The following is a 22008-nucleotide window of genomic DNA, read 5'->3' as shown; positions in this document are numbered from 1 at the left end:
TCGGCCAATAAGCATTGCGTCTGCGATGCCTAGCACTGCGCTCTTGCACCCGGCGAGCAAAGAGGAAAACGCTGCGCTATCAAGCAGCCCGTTTGGGTTACTCATCCTCGAAGGAGAAGGAATACAGTGAAACCGCGTTATAACAAACAGTTAAAAAATCTGAAAATAGTTCGCTATATCCATAATTTGTAATATAAAATTTCGTAGAAAACACATTCAAGAGCAGCAAAATTTAATCACAGAAGGCACAGCAACTCAGAGGGTGCTTACTTGGGTCACTTCCATTTATTTATGTGCAAAAAACTGCGTTATTGCAGCTTGCTTTTTTGTGCTGATCGGGTTCCATATCACGCACTGTTCCGCAGTTTGCAAACGCTCAATAAGGGCAAACCCACTGCCTTCAATAGCACTGCAGTGGCGGCGCAGGAAATCAATGCAGCAATCGCTTCTTGTAAAGTCAGAATGTTGTCATCGCCTGTAGATTCAGCCTGAGCTTCTTCTGCAAGATGTTCAGTAACTACTGCAGTGATTTCGCGTCTGTCGTCACAGCCGTGGTCGCTGCGATGTTGTCGCCGCCTACAAAGTCTTCTACAGTCATTGCTGTGGGCATGTCGCCAACAAAATGCAAAAAATTGTTCCAGCGCTTATCGAGCTTGTGGAGCTCTGCTTCTGCTTCGTCGGGATTGTCACCATCATCACTTGATGCATGGGCCTCTGCTGGAACAAAACCTGCGTGCCGAAAGCAGTTGGCAATTGTTTCACCTTTCACGCTGTCCCATGCCGCTTTAATGCTCCGAGCAAGTCTATCTTCAAGTTCTGCTTCATGCGAAGCTTCCCGAGAAGAGTGTTAATCAGTCTCTTGTAAACTGCCTTGAAGGCCCCGATTTTATCTCAAGGTTTCGTCTTCGACATCAGTGCTGCTCCTTTTTTCACGTTCACCGCTATCACAGCACTACAGACACCCGCGCACCACACTCGACACAACGACCGACGCAGCCCTTCACCGAACGCTACGATGGCCACGCCGCAACGCCGCTGCTAACACTAAAACGCATAAGACGCAGAAAGGCAAAAGCGCAAAAACAACAATCGATTCTGCTGCTGCTGAAGTGGTGCTGTCAGCGATTGTAAGATGCGAAGGTTTTCTTTGGCTGTCAACTCTCAGTGCCAACGTGGCGCTGTCAGAGCCTGTGAGGTAGCCCTGAACGTTTTCTGCGTCGCACAACACACTTGTAGTGCAATGAAGCCTGCCTCCTGCTATTAAAGTGAGGTAGTGCTTGGTGTCGCGATGTTGGTTATATCCATTTTATGCCAAACCTTGTTCGCTATGGGAAGGTAAAAGTACCTGTGTTCGACAAAAATATTTCGAAAGGGTTCGATATATTCAATAATTCGTTATATGCGTGTTATATCGAGGTTTGATTGTACTTTTGTCCCTTTCGTTCTCTGTGGCGCGCGGTGTTTTGGAGGGATGCATGGTTCTCCACGATTGCTACACTCCTCCCTAAAGACTGAATGTCACGCCGACAATGATTTCCTTGCTGCCTTGTTGTCTTGCATCCAACGTTCCAACACCGCTGCCCGGGTGGCCATATGGGATGGGAGGGTAGTCCAGTCTTCCGTACACTTGCTTCACTGTCGCAGTTGTGAGCGCTGCCACGCCGGATTTGCGACATCCAGAGCCTGGAGTGTTGGTGGCGTTGTAATCTTTCCGTTCACTGCTCCCCAGCTACTCTGTCTGCCGTGAGCGCGAATTAAGTCCCATGCTTCAAAGCTCATGATGATCAGAGCACAATGTAGAAGGGTTGACGAAAATCGTACGTATTGCACATGGCACCGCTCGTCGGTACGCTGGCATCTCCATGCAGTCACACAGCTGTGACGACCGCGGTCACCCACATGCGCACACACGCTCGCGCGCCACTTGCTGGAAACATGGCGGCAATATCCGAAACGCTCATCTCGAGAGAAGTGTCCCTGGCGATTCGGTGCTCATGAGGCGATGCTGCAGCCGGCAGCTGCTGCTCCTTCAGCTGTCTAGAACCGTCTCCGGGTGCTGCCTCATGACGGCAGGGTGGCGGCGACTTGGGTTGTGGCAGCCAGATCTGCGACCGTCGGTGGCACTCACGGCGTTTTTGCTGCTGACTACCCGATGCTTGCGGTGGCGACTGCATTTGCGAGGTCACTGGGAGACGACGTGTGTCTTCGCAGCACCTTCTGTGAAACCCACTTCGGATTCCCAATTAGTTTTTCCTTTGTGCTCCTAGCCAATATTTGCCTGCCTTTTGGCCAGGTCCCTGCGGCAGCGGATGGAGAGGGGAACAGCTTAGCTTGGTGGTGCCACCGTCCACTTTTCCTTCCCCCTCCCCCTCCCATCATGGTCATCTTCACCTAGAGGGGGTGTTGTATGGGCAAGCCTTGGGGATAGGTGGAGGCACTGAATTTTCCTTGCGATTTAGCGGGGATAGCGGCGCCGTTCTCTCAGCCACTGCCCATTGGAAGTATTGCTTTAGCTCCCCGACGTGGATGGACTTGTCGATTCAACCCGTGTTCGGATCATTCAGATTGTATTTCAGCTGCAGGAGCTTCTCAGCAACTATGAATGGCTCAATTTATTTAGGCGCAAAGCCAGCTGCGAACCCTGTGCTCGCATTGCTCTGCACTTGGCTACGCTTTAGAACGAAGTCTCCCACCTGGAATTCCACTTTCTGATGCGCACGATCATAAGCAGCTTTCTGACTAGCCCTAGCTTTAGTGCGATTTTGGCTGGCCTCGCTCACTGCCTTTTGCAAGCGATCACGCATGCGCCGCGCGTAGTCAGCTGTTGCTGTTTCGCCTGACGAAGCATCCCACCTTTTGGTCAAAATGGTGTGAGCAGGCATATTTAGTTCCCTCCCAAACATCAGGAAGGCAGGCATGAAGCCTGTGGAGAGATTCTCGCTTGTTTGCAGTGCAAAGATGATCGCGTCGAGGTGCTCATCCCAGTCGTGCTTTCGGGCATATGCCCTGAGTAGTGGCTTCACATCATGATTGCGGTGTTCGGTCACATTTGACTGCCAATGATAACACGTCATTCGCTGCTGCCGTACGCCCATGGTGGCACACACATGAAAATCTTTCGCTGTGAAGTATGAGGCATTGTCAGTGATCAGCCTCCAGAAACCCGTAGTGGCAGAACAATCTTGAGAGCTTGGTCAGGATCTCTTTCGTTGGGGCGTTTCGGAGCGGGTAGAGTTCAGCGATTCTGTTGAAGTGCCACGTCACCACTAACACAAATTTGTGCCCTCTTTTGCTGCGCAGCAGCGGTTCGATCAGATCGCACGCCACAGTTCCCCATTGCTTTGTGCTCACGATTGGTTGGAGCAGGCCAGGCGGTTTTCCACCTTGCGGCTTTCCTTTTCAGACGTGGGAGGTCCGTACGTATTTACATATATCAGCCTTCAATCCTGGCCAGGTAGCGAAGTTTCTTCAATGTCTTTGGTGCACTTCCGTGACCGTCTGCATTGTGGTAGTGCTGCAAAGCAGCATACCTCAGTTGGCTGGGGATCACAGCTCTGAAGCACTCATTTCAGTGTTCTTTGCCAGGCACATATTTCAGCAAAGCTCCATCAGCGTGAAACAGGAAGCTCTCCAGCTCACTCGCAGCAATACCAGCTGTAATAGAGCTCGCGCCTACCGCATTCTTCGTGGATTCTAGACGCTCTTCAACCAGAGGCATCGATTGGTCTGTCTCTTCACGGAGACTGGCAACCATCTCACGACAATATGAGTCTTCCTGTTGAACTTTGATAAGCTCTTTCCTGCTGAATGCAATCGCGATTGGCGTTCTCGCTGTTGTGAAATGTGCATGCTCAGGAGGCAGGAATTTCGCCTTTCGCCCTCCTTTCCCAATGAGCGGAAAAGTTGCTGCGCCTTCTCTCCCATGGCTGGGGATGAGTCATTCATCGGCACGCGCGATAGCATGTCTGCAACCACGTTTGTGGCTCCTTTCAGGGTAGTGCACCTCGAAAGCGAAGCACTGTAGCCTCAGTGCCCAGCACGCGAGCCGGCTGCTTGGCTCGTGTAGGTGGCTCAGCGTGATCGATTTCGACCATGAACCTTGTACCTTCCATGTACATCTCGAATTTCGGAGTGCGAAAATGATAGCGAGGCATTCCTTCTCCGTCACTGAGTAGTTGTGCTCCTCTGGCGACAGCGCTGCTGGCGAACACCATGGGCGCAGTTTCTCGTCCTCCTTTTGGAGAAGCACTGCGCCCACTCCGAAATCTCAGGCATCTGTCTGGATCAAAAAGGGCCTATTTAGGTCGGGGAGTTTCAGTGACGCGGTGTCGGCGATGGCTTGCGAGAGTTGACAAAAACTCAACTGCTGCTCTTCTTCCCATTCCCACGGGGCTGCATTCCTTAACAATTTTGTTAGAGGGGATTGCAGCAGATGCAGTTGGGAATGAATTGGCGATAGTAGCCCGCCGTGCCGAGAAAACGACACACAACCTTTACATAGTTCGGCACTGGGAATTCCAGGATAGCCCAAAGTTTGTCAGGGTCCGGGGCCACTTGTTACCGGCTGGATCCAGAAGCTCTGTTTCGCCTTCTCGTGGGAACCCGCATAGACGTCTTGGTGGCGCACCCATCGCTGGATCTCCTTCTCCTAGGGGAGGTATTTACCTGCTCTCCCAGCCGGTGCTGCCACGACGCTAACTGGGGTGGTAGTGATCTGTGACGGCGAAGGGGGAGGCAACTGATTTTCCACACGTCTTACAGATGCATTGAGCCCGCCTTGTTGGTTCCTTATATCTTCTGCTGTAGACACACTGACATTGCAGATGTATTTTCTGGTAAGACCAGGATAAACTTCCTTTTGGCAGACATTGTTCCAGATTTTATCAGCTTTTAATGGAAGCTGTCATGCAGATTGCTTTTTGTTCGCATTCCTTGAATAAGCTTTGAAAGCCAGCTTGAACTTCTCAAGAAAGATTACGCTCAAACGTCATCTGCCGTGTTGCAGCATGTCTTCTCCAAAGGGTAAAAAAAATCAACCAGACCTGAGTCTCGCAGTCTGAAGACAGTGCATGAAATAAATCTCTATCTCATCAAATTTCCCACAATATGAAAATGTGCAACAGATATGATGTGAAGGTGCTTTCCTCAACTACTAAACTGCTGGTAATCTGTCCCATTTTGACCAAGAAACGAGATATATGTGAAAAGAAAAATGGTAGGTTGAAATACACCACTAAGGTTAGTTAAACAGTTCGGGCAAAGGCGTGGGGAATCGATGGGCTTCCCTGTACAGCAGGTGTTTCTTGCTGTTTCTTCTACTGCCTTCATTCATGCCGAGTGGTGTTGGTGACCACCGCTGCGTCCGTGGCTCAGCGACACATTGCGGTGCGGAGATGACGACTTCCCTTCTCGGACTGTACACATTTATTTACACTTTTTACATCAACGTATTTACAATAATGTCATCGGATGCGACATCAAACATAGAGGGCTAACTGCAACTGAGTGAACAACCAGAGGTCAGAGGCTAGCAGAATCAGTCCTTGGCCTCCTGCTACACTTTAGGCCGGAGCCCCTTGAGACCTCCGTCAGTCTAGCCTCCCTCCTCGAACCGCTCGTCTGCCCTCGACTCTCGTCTCAGCCCAACTCTGCTCTGAGCCCCATTCTCCTCCGAGCCCAACTGTCCAACGCTCCTTCTTTAGCATTACCCCAAAATTCAAGTTTAGTCCGTTGACCAATCAACGACTATTCACTCTGTGGCCAATAACATGCAGTCCTTCAAAATGGGCTGGGCAATCGCTGTGCCACATACCCCTCTCCTATGCATGTTAAGTAATACAAACACAAAGCACGCACTAAGCGGTGAGTGGTTGCGCACACAAACACATACATCTGTGATTTCTCCCTCTCCAAAATCCTCCCACGCAAGTGGCGCCAAGCAGTCGCAAAGACGAATGGCGTCGGAGGTTATGCTTCCGAAAATACACATAAACACACACATGCAAACCTCAGGCCCAAACATTCCGATCCCTGCCCTTGGACGGTTGCGCGCGGGTGGCGGATTCAAAGGGACGTACAGGCGTCTTCCCGGGAAGGCATGTCAACAGCGGCTCCCTCTGCTGCGCGTTCTCCCTAGGCCCGTTTTACGTCGCGTTTCGGGATTTATGGCCCCCCGCGCCCTCTCCACTCGAACCGGGAGACATAGCAGTTAGCGCCGAACCCACAACCACTGCTCTTACGCTGTGCGCTCTAACTGCACTGCCCTGCCTCCCTTGCGGCACGGGACGGACAGCCGGCGGCGTCGCCCGCTGCCATGTGTTCTGGGCTCACTTCTGAGAAACGTTTGCCCGCGCGACCGTCATAAATCGGCCCGCGCAAAGCTGTCCCTTGACCTTGGTCGCCCCTTTGGAATCTTGCTTCTGGGTGAAGCCCGCAAACCTAACGCCTCCCCATCGAGAATGTTGCGCGTATACTTGCTGTACGCTCAACATCAAACTCCTCTAACGGGGGAAGGGGGGGGCGTTGTGGTGTGGGGTACACCAAACAAAACAAACGCAGCATGCAAACCAATAGTGCAACACTCCGTACAGAGGCGTGCGCGCTCTGAACGACAATACTCCGTGTGCACTGTCGCAAATGGTAACTAAACCATACCCCATACAAGGCGACACAGCTTGGCATACATAACACCACACAAAGCAATACAAGGTAAATTGCGTAAACCACATCATACATAGAACATAGGAGTGCCAGATACTGATACACACTGACAAACTAACAGTCCTTACTCAACACTCAAGTATAGACAGGACCCTGCCCTGTACGTTCCTTGGTCCACCATGGTAGTCACACTCACCAATATTAGGTAACTAGCACAGTCACCACGATCTTCCCCATACTCAACAAGCCAACGGGGCTTGTTACAACTTCCAGCACCCCGATGAGCGACCTGAGCCGTCCACTCTAGATGCCACTCTCTGGTCTAGACAGGGCATCGGCACACCTATTAAGCGATCCTTTGATGTGCGAAAACTCCAGATCACATTTTTGCAGCGCTAGAACCTAGTGAGTTAGGCGCGCACTGGAGGGTGTGGACTGGGTCAGATAAGTCAGCGGAATATGGTCCGTGACCACTTTGATCTTAGTACCAAAAAGCCATGTCTCAAGGCGGCTCAGCGTCCACACAATTGCAAAGGCCTCACGCTCAATAGCAGACCACTTCGCCTGTTGCGGCGTTAGCTTTTTACTGAGGAAGGCGATGGGTTTCTCAGAACCATCCAGCTCCTGACTCAGACATGCACCTACCCCTTTTTCCGAGGCATCAGTAGTTAGCACGAACGCCTTATCTGTCTGTGGGGCACTTAATGTCAGGATTGCCTTCAATGCAACCTTTACATTGTTAAAGGTTCTTTCAGCATCCGCGCTCCATGGAAGATTGTTCAGAGCGCTTCGGTTCGTGAGATCGGTCAGAGGGCGTACAACTTCGGAGTAAGATGGTATGTACTCCCGGTAGTAGTTGAAGAGGCCCAAAGCACTACATAGTTCCCTTTTCGTTGAGGGACTCAAGCTCTGCTACAGCACTCACTCTCTCTGGATCTGTGGAGTGTGTGCCAGATCCGACCACATGCCCAAGGTACCTGACTTTAGACTGGGCTAGGCGGCCTTTTTATCAGGTTAATCGTTAGCCCCACCGATGCTATCGTGGCAAGAACCGCTTCCAGGTGCTGCATATGTAGCTTCCAGGTCTCAGAGTAGACGTCTACATCATCCATGTAGGCACATTAATAGTCTCGGTGCTTTCGCAGGATCTCGTTCATGATCCTCTGAAATGTTGCCACCAAGTTACGAAGTCCGTGCGGCATCACTCTCCACGCGTAAAGACCACTGGTGGTCGCAAATGCGGTATGCTTCTGAGAGCCTGGTTCAATCACGATTTGCCAGTAACCTCTCATCATATCTAGAATGGAGATGTATCGGGCCCTGGCTACCTCGTAAAGCAGCTCACTGGTTTTTCCCATCGGGAAGCTATCTGCTTCAGTAACAGCGTTCAAGCGACGGTAGCCAATGTACATTCTTACACTGCCATCCTTTTTAGCAACACACACAACCGGATGTGCGAAGCTACTTTCTACGGGATATATGAGTCCCCATTCTTTCAGTTGCTCCACCTGCCGTTCTACCTCTCCTCTGAGTGCTATCGGCACACGATAGGGGTACGCCTTGGTAGCTTTTGCTCCTTGAAGCGAGATGATTTTGTGTTCACCGATGTTACACCTTCCCGGCCTTTCAGAAAATGTATTGCGGTACCGTCTCAGCAGGTGATCTAGCTCCGTCAACTGTCGGTTTGACAAGTGCGTGTTTTCCTCTAGCAGTGCAGCCACTGTCCTCCCATTTTCACTAAATTGCGGGATTGTTTCATTCTCGCCAAATTCTTCATCTGATTCAAAGACCACGCTGACGTTATTCGCACGAGCGTAGTACCTCCTGAGGCGGTTTGCGTGCACCCATTTTTCTGCATCTCCCGGGAGCTGGACGATATAGCTGTCTGGCCTCACCTGCTGTTTCACTTCGGCAGGTCCGATCCATTTGGGCTGCATTTTCGCAACTTGTCCTGTTTCTAGGATCAGTACCTGTACACCCACCCCAAATGATTTTGGCCTAGCCCTGAGGTTGTACCTATCAGTGTATAACTGTTGCATTTGCTCACCTCGTTGATCTGCGGCACGGGCTGCTTCAGCCATTCTCTCTCGGAGCTCGGTCAAATGCGCAGATGCAACGTTATTCAACCCTGTCGGGGGCTCCCACGCTCCGGTCCACGTCTTTTGCAGTATGCTAAGAGGCCCTTCTCTCTGCTCTTTTGCGAATGTGTCCGTGCATTGCTCCCCGTTCGGCACCGACGATTCTGGTGCAAACGCTTTATCCTGAACACCCGTAGGGCCCCTTCCTATCGCCTTCGGCTACTTCTCTAGGACGCACGCTCTCATCAACCGCTTCACGCGCGGCCTCTTCTGCCTGCACAATGCGCACGACTAGCTCAGTGGCTTGTCTCTGCACTTTCCTCAGCTCATCAAACGCATCTGGGGTTAGAAGCGCATCTATCCCTTCCGTTAAATGGTCCGTTACTGCGCACAGTGTCATAAGCTGAGGGGCTACGCCCTCGTCATTAGCAGACAGGCTCAGTGGGACATACATCAAATCGGCTGGAACTGTCTTACCAAATGCTCCTTTAAGGCGAACTTTACCTGCACCCTGAATGTCTGCCTCAGCCGCGATGACATCCCTTCTCAGGATGGTAATGTCAGTCCCTGAGTCCAAACAAGCCGTAAATGGGCGCCCCGCAGACGTGAGCTCAACCCAAGTTAATTTTGACGTAGAAACGGTGTCTGTTGGCGTTGCCGCGCACTCGTTCACATCTCATGCAACTCTGGCAGTCAGCTTTACCGGTACCGAGTCCTTGGTGCGTTGCCCACCCACTGTTGCTTTAGGCCTCGTTTGGTTGCTCTGCCTTTGGTAGTGACCCATCTCACCGCAGGTGAAGCACCTAAAAGACAGCTTCCCATCGATCCCATGGAACCTTCCTTTCCTACGGGGTCCCGCTGGCTGTGTGAATCAACCTTACTCGCTTCAGAAACCTTTAGAGAATTTAGGCGTTTGGAGGCTGTGCTTTCCTCGTATCCCTTGCTAACTTGGCAACACCCTCCGGTTTTAGCCATTCCCCTGTCTCATGCTGTAAGACATGTGCGCATGTCCTCCTCCATTAGCTGTTTAACGCGATCTGCAATCAGTAGCACCCGCAGATCTTCCAAGCTTGTTACGTCTCTACTACGCAGGTAGTAATCAAGCAACCCTTCTAGTTTCGTGACAAACTGTCCCCATGTTTTGCTGCTTTTCCGACAAGCATATAACCTGCGCTTATATTCCTCAGGTGTGAGCTTTAACTCACCCAGAATATAATCACACACTTCCTCATAGAACTGCCTTCCGCTTACTGCCCTATTTGCTATCAGCATGCGGCTTTTCTCGTTTAAGAATGGGACAATTATCGAGCCACGTACCTCCTCAGGAATCTCGCAACTTTGAAGCATACTTTCCGCTCTTCAGAACCATGCTGGAGCCATCTTGTCTCTCTCTGGCATTGGTGCGAGAATAGCGCGTAAACCTTCTGCATATCGACCCAATCCAGATCGAGCGCCTCGCCCGCCTTGATTCTTTAATCTCTCTAACTCCACCTGGAGTCTCAGAGCTTCAATCTCCAGCTCTTTTTCTCGCAGTCTGACAGCTGCGTTGTTTCCTCCTGATGTTAGACCTCTGTCAAGATCCGCGGTTACCGACACACTACTAGAACTTTGATCATGATCGCCAGTAATGGTACTGCTTAAGGTCTGCCCCCGCTTATCGGAAGCTGTTGTGCCGGAGCTCTGCCCCGCGCCATCAGAGCTGTTCGTAGACTTTTGGCTCTGACCGAGTTACGACCATAGTGAACTCGGAGAAAACAGGACAAGGACCCACCTGTATACAGCTAGTGTCAGTCCGTCGCACTGGGTTGCCTTGCGGTCACTGCTTTTGATCCGTCGAACGCCTGGACACTATCAGCACATGAGGCTCAGCATCGGTCGTCGCCACTCGATAAGTCAGTCTTGGTGCCCTTTTTTGCTACGCCGGATCCGCGCAGCCTCGCTGGAGTCGCTCCCCGCAGCTGCCTCTCTAGGCCGGTAGCGTCGATTTACGAGGCACCCCGACCTTGGTCAGCCTTGGCTCACCGAGGTAGTGTGCCACCCTCCGTGTACATCAGTCTAAGGCATCGTCGATCTCTCGCCACTCCGCAGGAAGTCGCTGGGCCGATCCTGCCGACTGCGCCAGTTAAACAGTTCGGGCGAAGGTGTGGGGAATCGATGGGCTTCCCTGTACAGCAGGTGTTTCTTGCTGTTTCTTCTACTGCCTTCGTTCGTGCCGAGTGGTGTTGGTGACCACCACTGCGTCCATGGCTCAGCGACACATTGCGGTGCGGAGATGACGACTTCCCTTCTCGGTCTGTACACGTTTATTTACATTTTTTACATCAACATATTTACAATAATGTCGTCAGATGCGACATCAAACAGAGGGCTAACTGCAACTGAGTCAACGACCGGAGGTCAAAGGCTAGCAGAATCAGGCCTTGGCCTCCTGCTACACTTTAGGCCGGAGTCCCTTGAGACCTCTGTCAGCCTAGCCGCCCTCCTCAAACCGCCCATCTGCCCTCGACTCTCGTCTCAGCCCAACTCTGCTCCGAGCCCCATTCTCCTCCGAGCCCAACTGTCCAATGCTCCTTCTTTAGCGTTACCCAAAATTCGAGTTTAGTCCATTGACCAATCAATGACTATTCACTCTGTGGCCAATAACATGCAGTCCTTCAAAATGGGCTGGCCAATATACCCCACATATACCCCTCTCCTATGCATGTTAAGGGGGGAGGCTACCTTTGAATACCAACTTTGTTGTTTCTTGAGATAATTGAATGAAATTTTCAGGGTAGACTCATGGCACAGCCATTTGAATAACTGCAAAGTTTCATGGAGCTGCGCACCTTGGTACTCAAGTTAGAGAAGTATATCAGAATGGCTCACATGGGTTCCTTGTTCCATGCCTGGCGAACTTGCAAAATGTGTTGGCACTATGAAATTCTTTATGAAGGTTCCTGAACAGGTACCACAGGGCAAGACAGAGCCCTTTTTTTAAATTTCCCTGCCGAAAAATTTTAGCAGTGCATTGAGGTTAGTGCCACTAATTGGACTTGCATTAGCCTAATTTTGATTGTTTATTATAAATTCCAGGCTCAATAATTTGAAAAAATGAGCTTGTCTCGCCCTGGGAAATTTATTCAGGCACATAATAAAAAAAACCAGGTGGGAATCCGACTAGCGGTTCCAGAAATACTGCGGGAATAAGCAACCATACCATGAAAAAAATTAATTCTGAGAAAATGGCCCTTGAAGTTTAAAACAGCATTTTCAAGTCTAAAGTTTGTTTTTCACTGCAGCACGTTGTGCCTCCACCTCCCCGATTCCCTCGGAAAGTGCATTTTCATGCGAACAGCGGACGACGCTGACGATGCTTTATCGCTTGCGATGACAGACGCGATACGGGAGGCCGAGATCGCCGAGGTTGATATGGTCGGTACAGCAGGCACGCTTCAAACGCCGGCTCCTTACGTTGATGCGAAAGATACGCTGTTGGAAGTGGCAGCGCAGTTGGTCTAGTAGTGATGTAGCAGAAGCAGCACTAATAGAAACGTCTCTGCGCCCGCTGGCAACGCTTTTCGCTAACTTCGCGATTCGGACGGCATTCACAGAACGACGACGTATGCAGTGTTTTGAACTTCTTAGCGCGCATTGTGGCCGACCGTGCAATAATCCACAAAGTGCACATAACCGTTCAAAACACGCCACCAGAATTCGTAACGAGCGATGATCACGGCGATCTCAAAATGGTGAAATGTGAAGCGATTCAGCGAGCGCACAAAGAACGCCAGCTCGATAGGCAGCCGGAGCAGACGACGCGCCGGGGAGGGGCCACCGCGTCAGCGCGCGCAGCAGCCAATAGCAGTCGCGCGATCCCCCGCGTTCTCACGGAGCGCGCGCTTTGTCCAATCACAGCCCGAATTCGAGGCGCGGGAAGCTCAACAATCCCCGTGAGGCCCCCAATCACAAGCGAGCCATGCTTCTGCTACGCCGCGGACGCCGCCGGCGAAGGCAGTATGGAAAAGGCCAAGCATTCACAAACAAAACAAGACCAAGATGGCGGCGCTCAGTTCAGCGGCAGAGAAATGGCGCGCGCGCGAAGTTCGGGTACTTTTGCCGTTCGCTCGCGACTCTGGGGCTGCCGCACCCAGTTGTATATTTAATTTAAAGCAGTTCCACGATGAATTAGGCGTTTATAATTATAGGAAAGGTAGTTTATACCATATACATCCGAGATATGTACTTTTTGAAAAGCCGACTTTTTCGCGATTTTTCGACTTTCAAAGCCCGCGTCCCCCCTTAAGTAATACAAACACAAAGCACGCACTAAGCAGCGAGTGGTTGAGCACACAAACACATACATCTGCGATTTCTCCCTCTCCAAAATTCTCCCACGCAAAAGGCGCCAAGCAGTTGCAAAGACGAACGGCGTTGATGGTTACACTTCCGAAAATACATAAACACACACATGCAAACCTCAGGCCCAAACATTCCGATCCCTGCCCTTGGTCGGTTGCGCGCGGGCGGTGGATTCAAAGGGACGTACAGGTGTCTTCCCGGGAAGGCATGTCAACAGCGGCTCCCTCTGCCGCGCGTTCTCCCCAGGCCCGTGTTACGCCGCGTTTCGGGATTTATGGCCCCCGCGCCCTCTCCACTCAAACCAGAGACATAGCAGTTAGCGGCGCCGAACCCACAACCACTACGCTTACGCTGTGTGCTCTAACTGCCCTGCCTCTCTGGCGGCATGGGACGGAGAGCCGGTGGTGTTGCCCGCTGCCATGTGTTCTGGGCTCACTTCCGAGAAGCAGTCCCCTGCGCGACCGTCATAAATCAGCCCGCGCAAAGCTGTCCCTTGACCTTAGTCGCCCCTTTGGAATCTTGCTTCTGGGTGAAGCCCGCAAACTTAACTAGGTTGGGCACAGCATTTGTTTGAGCTGCGGTTGTATACACACTGTACAAATGGGGAAGTGCATCAACAGCAGACTGTATGAACATGACTAGGCAAAAAAATATGAGATGGTACATTCCTGAAAAAAAGTGAACCTTTGTACAAAGCCTACAATTCTGGCTGGTGCCAAAGCTAAACCTTGGCAACAAATAATGGAAGCTTTTGGTATAATTAATACTGGGGATAAATGTGTTTTCTCTGAACAAAAATTAGCCTCCTCAGATGGGCATGTGTGACTGCTGTCATTGCTGTACTAAGGCCTTGTGTTGAAACTGCAGAAAAGGTTGCTTGCCAACTCGGCGCATGAACTCTGTTGACCTTGTTCTTGCCTCACAGCCAGACCTAATCGAGACAAGGTTGAATGCCAATGCTTCAGAGGCCTTAATACAATGCCATTCAATCTTTCCACTCCCATGCCAATGTTGTGACCACAAAGCATTTTGGGAGCTTCAAGCACATTATGTGAGGAATAACACTAGTGCAACTTCTGTTGGTCTCAGTTAACAGCAGTAGTTAGTGTTACGAACAGTCCGTCAGGAATAAAATGCCACTTAGTATATATGTGCCCCAATTTGCATTTAGTGTGATGCAATGAGGTCTTGATTATCTGCCAGAAATTTGTTAGATAATCAGGCAACTTTTCCATGAAGTAAAAGTCATGCTTTTAATGACAAGATTATTGCATATGCTTTACAAATAAACTTTTCACTGTAATGCTCTGGAAGAAAATTCTTTCATCAGGACATGCTAGCCAACATCTGTCGTAAGCCTCAAAATTCTTGGATCTGCTAATCACTGGTATTCACTCATTTGCATTTTTTCACTAATCATTTTAGTTTCTAACTTCCATCTGACTGCCAAGCTCTTAAATGAATACCTAATTTTTATGTGCTCATGGACTGAACTAGCTTTGCATGATTACTTACTGCCTAGGCCTCGTTTTCATGGATGCTGGCAATTATTACTTCTCATTGTATCTACGAACTCATGAACTTAATGCGAGCTCATGCATTATGTGCTGTTATTTAAACCTGAGCTGCTTAAAAGGGCTATAATATGTTAGCCAAATTTTAATTTTCAGCCACTATTTTTTTCCCTCCGACTTTTTGAAGCTTTGCAAAGTGGTGTCATTAATGCCTAGAGCTGTTCGGATCCCTCAGTTATATTTTTTCTAACATGCATTTTGCATGCACAGTTTCAGGATGTTATCTATCTACATGACTCTTCCCGTCATGATTTTAACTTATTTCTTTTTTCTGTTTGCAGCTTCCATCCTGCTTTGTGCAAAAAAATTAAACAAAAGTTTTTCATGTGAATTTTTTATTGTAGATTGATACTCTTTACATTGATTTTGCAAAATCTGTTAGCCATGTTCTTGATTCACTTTATCTAAGCTGTGATGCATGTGCTTTGGTCAGGCACTATTATCATGAATTCATTTCTCTCATTGTTTGCTAATAGTACACTCCTGGTGTAGAGAATAGCATAGTCCCAACTATAGTGATTGGTACAATATTCATATATGCCTTCAAGTCATGTAGAGGGTATAAACTAGTGTTATAGGTAAGTGAATGGTCATATAGTGAAGGCTTTCATCTCTGCCTAGTGAATTATATGCGCTAATTTTTATCGCACTGGATATCACAACTGTTTTTACAATGCATTTATGAAATGATGCAACTAACAATAGTATTTTTCTGCTCTTTTTTAGCCTGGCCATGTAGAAGAGTACAAGACACGACACATATCTATTGCATGCCATCTTTAGAAATAAAGACGCTTGGTATTTCATGTTATTTTCCATGTGCATGCACTTGGATATGCCATGTGACACTTATCCCATAAACATTCACGATTTGCAAGTTACTGTTGGAAACAGCACATGTTTATATGATGTGTGCATGCACTCGGCAGCTTTTGGGGGGAGAGGTGCTCCTGCTTAGTTACTGGAGATTACATAATGCTATGGGTATTGCATCTCTAATGAAGTGATTTGAGTTGGACCACAAACAGCCTGCTGTTTAACATATACACTGGTGGGTCATGTCATTTATTGGTGCCATGTTGCCACAATACTGGATCATATGATGAATCTTTGGGCAGGTTGTATTGTGAGGTCTCTTTGTATACCTCTCGATAAACTCTCCTACATCTTAATCATAATGCCCAGTATTTGTGGCTAAAAATCATGAATAAATTATGTGACTCACTGGTGACCAACTATGTAGTGAACATATTAATATTCAGGTCATTTCTGCTTCAGCTCAAATGACTGTTACGGAGATAATACACATACACATTATGTAATCTTCACTAACCAGAAAACCAAAGCACCCTTCTCCACGAAAACAAATGTTCTCCATTGCATGCTATATGAAACACTTCAGTACCAAGCACACAGAAATCGTCTTATGAAACAAAACAGAAGCATTTTTGGAGAACCAACTTTGTTCCGTGAACGCTATACGAAACCTCTCATTACCAAGCACACAGACTTTCTCGTATGTTCTGCTCATGGTCCGTAATTAGCATACGAAAAACCCGAGGCAATATAGTTAACTAAAATTTTTGGAAGCTCTCGTCATTCATTCATTCATAAATCTTTACTGAGAAAAATAAGAATAGTTATAGAGTTTGGTCGTAGGTGGCACTGTTGCATGGTACTTATTTAATAAGGCGAAAGTATTTAATACCTCATCGTTGTCAGCCGGAGCTGTCGGCAGAGGGTGTTATTTTTTTGAGAGCGCACCAACTACACATCCCCCTTCCTTACTCTGCTCAGTAAAGCTTTATTGCGAAAGCAATAGTACGCCAGGTCTAACCGCTCGTCACTGAGTGCCGTGTCCGTGTCCGTTGTCTCCTGGCAGGAGCTGCTAACTTGGGTCTGTTTCACATGGGATGGTTATGTTAAAATTAGCCTGCCGGGATCCTGGCATTCATGTTATCAGTCCACTAAGGCACGTTCATACGGCTTGGTTAAAACGGGGCTTTATATAAGGGCTGAGGAAAAAATGCTCTGTCAACCGCATCTAAAGCTTCGCTCCATCAGCAGCGTCGAACCCTTATAATTTTTTTAGTCAATCATAAAAATGAATAAACCTTGACTCCATCGCGAACCGGACTCCATCCCTTGGATCCCAAGCCAAGCACTTTAACCAACTGCGCCACGCCACGGATCATGAAATGCTCATCATAATTCCCCTTGTCTTCCGTGAGGATGATAGTGGGATTCCGCGAGTGAAAGATACAGTGCCTTTCCTGTAAACAAATTATAGAATGCCAATGAACTTTGATGCGTTCAATGGAATGATTGTGTTCAACAAGGGGCGCGCGATGTACGGTCACGACTGATCATGACGTCACCAGGTGATTCATGCTTATATACCAACACTGATATCTGACGTAAGCACGATGCGGTGGCACTTCTATCGCCAGGCTTGGACGACTGGAGGTGAAAATTAGGGTTAGTGCCCAGAGGAATACATAGAACGGAAAGATTTCAAAGCAGTTTTCTCATTTCACGGAGCACCTGTGATGTCATTTGGTACAGAGCAACCATGAACATTTTAGAACAGATCGTAAAAGTAGGAAATCTCATTACTGAGCGAAGTATTTCTAAAACAGCGGGAAATGTATGGGGGTATGGGTTGGGGGCGACCTATATAAACACAGCTAAATACAACTTACCGCACCATTTTTCTCGTTTCGCAGCGCACCAGAAGTAATAGCTGGTCGTGAAACGTTGGCCAGTGCTTTGAAGAACTGCGTGACAAAGTGTGCTGTCACTGCGGAGGCAATCTACTTTTAAAACTCTTCGTCTAAAATCTGAGTTAGAAATGCACAGTGGTAGCGCAGCCCAAAGTAATGTAGAGAACGGTTCGCAAAGAAACTGACTTTGCACCTACGAAAGCAGTCATCCTTTAAGATCTAGCTGGTGCAATACTCCAAGACAATGAATATATGTATGCAACAGCAATTTGCACCTGACCTCTCTGTAAACCATATTTATGAATGAATATACATATGGGTGGCGCATTTCCAAATGAACCCCCACGTCTAAGGTGAGTAGCCCAAATGGTTTTTTTTTTGTGAACATCTTGTACCGTGTGCCGACATCATTTGCATGGTGGAAGTAAAAAAAAAATTCAAGTGCTGGCGACGCGCACGAGCTGCGTAAGGCAGTATAATGGTGCCATCGAGACAGTTCATTTTGTAAATTCAAAGGAATAATATTGTCATGCGCCTTCGAAGAACGTCTACAGAAGATGAACGGTCGGGTAGATCGGTGAAGAGGAAGAGCAAGGGCAGAGGGACGTTTGTACGCTTCGCAGCAGTCCTGTTTGGACCGATCCCTGTAAATAAACCCCTCGTATGTACAAGGCACGTAACATCTTGGTGAGAGGGAGGTGCTTGAGTAGCAACCACGGGCCGTTCCATCCAGCGAAGAAGCCATAGACTCGCTGGCTTACCACCAATGCCATCAGACATGACTGAAGACGGCAGTACCGAACAGCCAGGATCATCCACGGCAAAACTGGCCCCATTTTCGAGAGCCGCGAACATTCTGTGGAAAACCTGAGGAGGACATTGATGAGTGGCTGAAACACTACGAAAGAGTGAGTAAATACAATCGCTGGAACGCCGCTAGTAAGCTGGCTAACGTAGTGTTCTTCCTTGCCGCCACTGCCTTCGACTGGTTCGATAATCACGAGGACTCATTAAGTACATGGGCTATTTTTACAAGCGAGATCAAGAAAAATTTGGGGGATGAACCTGCAAAGAAGAAGCACGCTGAACAGACTTTGCTTCACCGGGCACAAGTACCAGGAGAAACTTGTACAGCATACATCGAAGCCATTTTAAAGCTATGCAAGCTGGTCATCCCCACTATGCTTTAAGAAGACAAAGTCGGCCACCTCCTGAAAGGAATAGCGGAATACGTTTATAATTTATTAGTAAAGAAATCCTGAGCACCACTGCTGATGTTATAAAGCATTGTAGAACATTTGAGGCTCTCAAGCTGTGCCGAATTACACCTAAATTCGGAAGACTGGCCAATGTTACCTCTGTAGCAAGTGTTGAAGCCTGTCCTTCAGTTTCAATGGCTGATATGATATGACAGATTGTACGTGAGGATGTCAAGATCCAGAGACACCATCTGTGGTGATGAATATGTGCGGCAGAGTTGTGCACTGCAGGCAAATGTTGCCGCCCTGTCAACTCCGTGGGTTCAACCTATTGGCACTTCGCATATGGACGATCGGCGCAGCTCTACTCAGCGTTATGACCACCAGCCGATGGAAAGGAGGCCTGCCTAATCTGGAAACATGGTCCGTCAGCAGCGAGAGCCTGGCTACAACCAACGTCGCGACTTTGTTAGTGAGTTCTCTTATGCTGATCGCTGGTGCCCTCAACCTGTGTGCTACAGGTGTGGCATTGCAGGGCATATCGCTAGATACTGCCGCTGCCGTTTTCCAACTGTCCAAGACTACCGACCCTCCGCAAACATTCACAGATGGCTGCACACCGAACAGCAGCGATCACCGATTATGTCCACTTCAGACTCATCATCATCATCAGCCTGATTATACCCACTGCAGGGCGAAGGCCTCTCCCATATTTCTCCACTTAACCTGGTTCTGTGCTAGCTGCATCCACTTGACCCCTGCGAACTTCTTAATCTCATCTGCCCACCTAACTTTCTGCCGCCCCCTGCTACGCTTTCCTTCCCTTGGAATCCAGTTTGTTACCCTCAGCGACCATCGGTTATCCTCTCTCCGTGCTACATGTTCTGCCCATGTCCATTTCTTCTTAATTTCTACTAGAATGTCGGTAACTTGAGTTATTTCTCTGCACGCTTTCTATCTCTTAATGTTACCCCTACCATTTTTTGTTCCATAGCCCTCTGGGTTGTCCTCAACTGAAGTAGAACTCTCTTGGTTAGCCTCCACGTTTCAGCCCCATAGGTGAGTACAGGCAAGATGCAACTGTTGTATACTTTCCTCTTGAGCGATACCGGTAAGCTGCTAGTCATAATTTGCGAGTGCTTGCCAAATGCGCTCCATCCCAATCTTATTCTTGTTATTTCCTTTTCATGGTCCGGATCTGCGGACAGGTCCGCATCTCCGGACCTGTCCTAAGTAGACATATTCGCCTACTACTTCCAGTATTTCGCTACCTAATGTAAACTGCTGTTCCTTCCCGAAGGGGTTGAACATTACCTTAATCTTCTGCATATTGATTTTCAAGCCTACCTTTCTACTTTTCCTGTCTAGGCCATCAATCATTATTTGTAGTTCATCCCCCGAGTTGCTTAGCAAGGCAATGTCATCAGAAAATCTCAGATTACTGAGGGATTCTCCATCTACCCTTATCCCTAACTGCTCCCATTCCAAGTCTCTGAATACTTCCTCTAAACAAGCTTTGAATAGTACTGGGGAGATTGTGTCTCCTTGCCTAACACCTTTCTTTATGGGAATTTTGTTACTTTCTTTATGCAGAACTATGGTTGCTGTGCAGCCACTATATATATCTTCCAGCACTTTCACGTACGACTCGTCTACCCCCTGATTTCGCAATGCCTGCATCACCGCCGAGGTTTCAACTGAGTCAAATGCTTTTTCGTAATCAATGAATGCTATGTATAAGGGTTGGTTATATTCCGAGCATTTTTCTATCACCTGATTGATGGTATGGGTATGATCGATAGTACAGTACCGTTTCCGAAACCCTGCTTGATCCTTTGCTTGATTGAAGTCTAAGGTTGTCCTGATTCTATTAGCGATTACCTTAGTAAATACCTTATACGTAACAGACAGTAAGCTGATTGGTCTGTAATTTTTAAGGTCCTTAGAGTCCCCTTTCTTGTGAATGAGGATAATGTTTGCATTCTTCCATGGTTCCGGTACCGTTGATGACACCAGGCACTGCGTATACAGGGTGGCCAGTTTTGCTAGCACGATATCTCCTCCGTCCTGCAGCAAATCTGTAGTTATCTGATCCTCTCCAGCTGATTTCCCCCTTTTCATAGTTTCTAGTGCTTTCTTGACCTCGTCCTTCGTCACTGGTGGAACGTCTGACTGTTTTTCCCTACCGCCAATCTCATTACGGTCCTGACTACTTTGGCTACTGTAGAGATCTGTATAGAACTCCTCGGCTACTTTGACTATCTTTTCCATATTAGTGATGACGTTGCCCACCTTGTCCCTTATCGCATACGTCTAGTTTTTGCTTGTGCCCAATTTCTTCTTTACCGCTTTAAGGCTTCCCCCGTTCTTTACAGCATGCTCAATTTTCTCCATGTTATACTTATATCGGCCACCTTGCGCTTATATATTAGCTTTGATATCTCGGCCAATTCGATCTGGTCTGCTGGATTGGAAGCTTTCATACTCTGGCGTTTCTTAATCAAATATTTCGTCTCCTTAGACAGCTTACCGGTATCCTCTCTAACTATCCTACCGCCTACTTCTACCATGCACTCAGTAATGATATCTCTGAAATTATTGTTCCTTGCCTCTAGGGTAATGTTGTCATCCTCAGTTAGAGCTGAATACCTATTCTGTAGCGAGATCCTGAACTCTTCTGCCCTCCCCCTCACCGCTAATTCGTTGATGGGTTTTTTTCTTACTAATCTGTTGCGTTCCTTCTTCAGATTTAGGCTAATTCGGGACCTCACCATCCTGTGGTCACTGCATCGCACTTTCCCGATTACCTCTACGTCCTGCACAATGGCGGGGGTTGAACACATTAAGTCGATTTCATTTTTAGTCTCCGTTGGGACTTTTCCATGTCCATTTCCGGTTCTTCCGTTTGCTGAATAAGGTATTCATGATTCGTAAGTTATTGCGCTCTGCAAACTCAACTAGTAACTCCCCTTTGCTATTCCTAGAACCAATGCCATAGTCACCTACTGCCTTGTCTCCTGCCTGTTTTTTCCCTACCTTGGCATTGAAGTCGCCCATTAGTACAGTATACTGCGTCTTTACTTTTCACATCGCCGATTCTAAATCTTCATAGAAGCTTTCAACTGCCTGGTCATCATAACTACATGTAGGTGCATAGGCCTGTATGACGTTCAGTTTATACCGCTTAATAAGCCTAATTACGATGCCTGCAACCCTCTCATTAATACTATAGAATTCATCTATATTACCCGCTATATACTTATTGACAAGGAAACCTACTCCTAGTTGTCGCCTCTCTGGTAAACCTCGATAACACAGTACATGCCCATGCTTCAGTACAGTATATGCCACATTCGGCCTCCTAACCTCACTAAGCCCTATGACATCCCATTTCATGCCCTCTAGTTCCTCTAACAGCACTGCCAAATTAGCT

At 48.2% G+C, this 22008-nt stretch overlaps 1 long non-coding RNA gene across 1 annotated transcript in view; it reads left to right on the top strand.

The window, feature by feature from the left end:
- The window catches only part of LOC146182847 (uncharacterized), a 28424-nt gene extending 12974 nt beyond the window's left edge, over positions 1-15450 (top strand). The window contains exon 3 of the long non-coding RNA XR_014708431.1: positions 15380-15450. This is a non-coding gene — a long non-coding RNA (uncharacterized LOC146182847). The remainder of the gene's footprint in view (positions 1-15379) is intronic.
- The last annotated feature ends 6558 nt before the right edge of the window (positions 15451-22008 follow it).

The sequence above is a fragment of the Amblyomma maculatum genome, chromosome 7, assembly GCF_055883805.1.
Source record: "Amblyomma maculatum isolate TAMU_Amacu chromosome 7, ASM5588380v1, whole genome shotgun sequence".
Taxonomy (NCBI): domain Eukaryota; kingdom Metazoa; phylum Arthropoda; class Arachnida; order Ixodida; family Ixodidae; genus Amblyomma; species Amblyomma maculatum.
This window is presented reverse-complemented; position numbering and strand designations above follow the sequence as displayed.